General features: G+C 35.3%; 1 pseudogene; it reads right to left on the minus strand.

The window, feature by feature from the left end:
* The window catches only part of LOC105741147, a 9497-nt pseudogene extending 8641 nt beyond the window's left edge, over positions 1–856 (minus strand).
* Positions 857–4508: the final 3652 nt, after the last annotated feature.

Below are 4508 nucleotides of genomic sequence, written 5' to 3' on the forward strand. Positions count from 1 at the left end.
TTAGATAAAGATCTGCAGAAAGCAAATACAATATACTGTGGATATGGCTATGTTGTGGGTTTTCAATGTTTTCTTACAGCATGATTGCCTGCAGAAGAGCAGGATAATATGAAATAAACTCTTTCAGATTTTGATGACAAAAAATGGAAGAAACAGATACACAGAGCAAAACAACAACATGAACTAGAAACAATGTTCTGATATAAGATCAAAAACCAATAATCAAAAATGAGAAAAATGAAAGAAAAAGCAAAATAAGAAGAAAGGTAGAAAAAGCAATGTGTACTTCACTGCATGTCTCTGGTGCCACTGCTTTCAGAGGGATAGATAGAGGCTAGATCTGTGCTGAGTGACCCCAGCAAGCCAAAAGTAGCACGATGGTGGGAGCAGAAAATCCCAGCAAACCTGGGCCCTTAGTTTCACTGAAGTTCAGGCTGTTTCTGATTTCTGATTGCATGGCCGGGGCCCAACTTTTCAGCTGTCAACATTCTAATACTTCCTGTCAGCAGTAACTTGGCTCCCTGCTGTCTTGAACTGTGCTCTGTGTGGGCCCGAACTCAGCTCACAGACCTCCTGCCAGTTTAAACTTGGTTGCATCTCACTGTGATTCTCAGGGCAACTAGATGGAGCCAAGCTACAGCTACTCTTTCTTTGTTTTGACTTTTGATGTCCCTTACCAAAATGTCTAATAGCAAGTCACCCTCTTCTGGTGGGGGTGCATCTGAATCTAAATAACTCACCAATGATTGCAGTCCACAGTGTCCTCTGGTTCACTACACTGGTGTCTTTCACCATGGAGGCCTCTGGGCTCAGCCGTTCTCACCAGGTCTCTGCAGGTTTGAACCACCCCTCCCATACTGAACTGCAGCTCACTGATAAAGTGACACCTACCGCCTCCCTCTTCTACATTGTGATCCCTCTCATTGTTCCTTCCATGAGCTCTAATTCTCACTTCAGATATTTGCTGGATCCTGGTGATCCACTTCCTTATTCCTCATCTTCCTCCCGTTACTGCATGCCAGGGCCTAGATTACACTGAGCAGAAAGGCTGTTTCTCTGTTACTCACCATTTTACCATTTTGTATGTTTACAATGTATTCTGAAACTTTAATTAATTACTTCTGATTTTTTTCTTGTGAACTTTTTAAGGGTTTTTTGTATGTAAGACTGTGTCATATTCAAGCAAAGACAAATGTATTATTCACTTCTGATTTGGGCATTTTATTTCTTATCCCAGTCCAGTCTTTCTGGTCAGGACTTCCAATATCATGTTGCATGCAAATGAAAATATGTGCATCCTTGTCTTGTTATTCATCTTAGAAGAAAAACTTTCAAATTTTCTCCATTGATTATAATATTAGCTGTAAACATTTTCTTATATGCCCTCTGTTATGGTGAACTGATTCTTTTTTTTTCTTTTTTCTTTTTTTTTTCTTCTGGCAAAACCTGGGATTGAACTCATGCCCTTGCGCTTGCCAAGGAAGCGCTTATTCTACTGAGCCATTTCCCAGGCATGATTCTATTCTAAGTAAAATGAGAGCTTTTACTATGACAAGATATTCAATTTTGTAATACATATTTGATCTGCAGTTACTGAGATGGTCATGTACTTTTTATATTCATTTTGTAAATATATTGTATCACATTAACTGATTTTCACATGTTGAACTCTAATTAGAATCCATATATATGTATCCTGATCATGGAAAATAATCCTCTTAATCTACTGTTGGATTTGAGTTTCTAGGAATTTATTGAAGATTTTCATGTGTCTATTCATCAGGTTTATTGGTGTATAATTTCACTTCCCTGTCATCATTTTGCCTGGCTTTTATTCATAATAATGCTTGCTTTGTCTATCTATCTATCTATCTATCTATCTATCTATCTATCTATCATCTATCTATCTATCTATCTATCTATCTATCTATCTATCTATCTATCTATCTATAAGACAAGTTTCCCTACATAGATCAGGCAAGCTTTGAATTCACTATGTAGCACAGGCTGGGCTTCAACTCATGGAAAACATTCTGTCTCAGGTTCCCAAGTACTGGAAGGTTTTGAGGTCATCATTCATTATTTCTGTTAAATGTTCTATAACCCACTCTGTATCTGTCCTTCCAGTATTGTTATGATGTGTGCAATGGTTATCACTTCTTTTACTTGATCATATTGCTGTTGAAAACTTTTCATAAATTTTCAATTCAATCACTTTATTCTGTGGTTTCTATTAGCACTTTTAATATTTTCTATCTTTTTGTAGTCTATATATATATATATATATATATATATATATACTTCTCATGACATTGGAAAGCAGCTTTATGAGGGGGTTCTTTGATAGATAAATCCTATCACTCTATTTCTTTAATGTTCAGTTTTAGAGATACATCTTTCTTATTTTAAATGTCTTTACCTAATTCTTCACTTTATTTTACTCTCTGTATTCATGAGAATACTAGACAAAACTAGAAACCAGAAAATCCTTATTTCCTTTATTTTCATGAACTGGCTGGTACAGGAGAAGATCCCAACTAACCTGTCTAAGTGCAAATTTTAGGGCACTTAAACTACCCTTACTCTCCTCAGGAAGAAGACAATCACTGTGACTTTTGTGTGACCACTCTATGTTGAACTGTGAGTAGAAAAAATATTGTCTATATGTCCAAACTACTGTCCATATTTCTCAGGGAGCCAAATAAGGTGAGACCCAGCACATCTCAGACCATGAGAAAGCAGATGCCAGTTCTTTATGTGGCCCTCAGTAAATTATGGCATTGGATTAATTGTCAATTTTTGTCTCCCTGAAGGGAGGTCAAGTGCAGAAATCTTTATTTTCTTGTTCTTGACTGGGTAGGGATCAGAAACTGAAGTATCTATCCGACCAACTGGAGTTGTCTCTGTTGGCCCCTATGGAGCTGGAGCATGATCAACCTCTAAGAGCTCCAAAACTGGTAAGATATGTAGTAATTTTTAGAGCATCCCAGAGTAGTTGGAGTACAGGACACATACATCAGATGTTTCCTTCTTGGGGTAGGTGGTATGTGGAAAGTTTGTAAATTCACTCTATTCTGAGCAAGGGGTATCAAATATAGCACCCATCCTAGACTGTTGTTTCCATTAAACTTAAGGAAAATATGCTGATCTTTTCAGATCTCCACATGGAAAGCAGAAATCAAACGTTTGAAAAGTTGATTTATTGCCTCTGAAAGGTTGAAGTACTAGATACATGCACCAATAAGTGCCCTTGCCATGGAGAAGCTGGTGTTGAGACTTTTGTTAGTTACATAGTACTATCACCATTGTAGGTATATTGCTACCAAGGTGTCCTGTCATCTTTGGTGAGTAGGATTCTTCATTTACCTAGAGTATGAATTTCCTATTAGTTTCTGCATTTTTACAAAGTTTTTTTTTCTTGATTTGAGACTGTCTGTGTGCTTGTTGGAGGAAGGAAGGCACAAGGATTTTATTCTAACATCTTGATGATATCACTTCCCACTTATAATTGTATTTAATTTGGGACATAAAATGAATACTCTACCATAGTGCTATCAGATGGCATTAATGTTGTTTGTAGCCTGAATTATAGTGTATTTCAAAATACTCCATGAATTCATAAAGGAGGATTATGGGACGTGTGTTCTATTGTACATACATAGGATCTCAAAACTGTGATCATGCCAATGAATTCATTTTTGCTAACATCTAAACTTTATTTTATTCATTCATAGTGTAGGTATCTCACATAAAAGATACCATTTAATGTTTAACATTCCATGTCTGATTTATTCTGCTTAGCATTATAGTGTCATGTTCTGTTTTCCTACAGAATAAAAAGGCTTAATTTGATAGCATATATCACTAATTATTTTGTTCCTATTTTATTATACACTGTGAGTGATATGTATTAGAATATCCATCAGTGTTGGTTGGTTCCTGTCACTTTCACTGTATGCTAAACATGATTTGCTTTACGTATCTAATTTAGCATTAAACTCTGTGTATGTTTTATACCATTTTTTCTGGATCTTTCATACTACAATTTTTAGACTTTTTAATATCAACATTAATTTTACATGATTACTGATAGAACTTTAGTTTATGTATTAACTGTTTTCTAAAATTTTTATTAATTTTTTTGAGAAGGAAATAGCAATGAGACAGTTTCAAAACAAGTTAGTAGAACAGTTACAATAATTAATATATTGCTATTGTTTTCTTTGTAGCAGTTATTCATAGTACAAGAGGCAGACATGATCTCTTGTTTAAATGATATTAGTACAAACCTTTCTTCCTATTGAACTAAGAGAAAGTAACTGTATATCTTTCTTAACTATTTTGTATATACATGTATTTTTGTTCACTACAAAATAGTCTTTCATTTATATCCCCCTTTTTTGTTTTGTTTTGGCAGAGATGGGTGCTCCATTGCTGTTAGAGAAGTTGTATTTGGAGAAGTCTTTAAAGGACCTTTTCATACTTGATGCCAGTTCAAATATTGTAGG

The sequence above is a fragment of the Octodon degus genome, unplaced genomic scaffold (assembly GCF_000260255.1).
Source record: "Octodon degus isolate 3935 unplaced genomic scaffold, OctDeg1.0 scaffold00308, whole genome shotgun sequence".
Classification (NCBI taxonomy): domain Eukaryota; kingdom Metazoa; phylum Chordata; class Mammalia; order Rodentia; family Octodontidae; genus Octodon; species Octodon degus.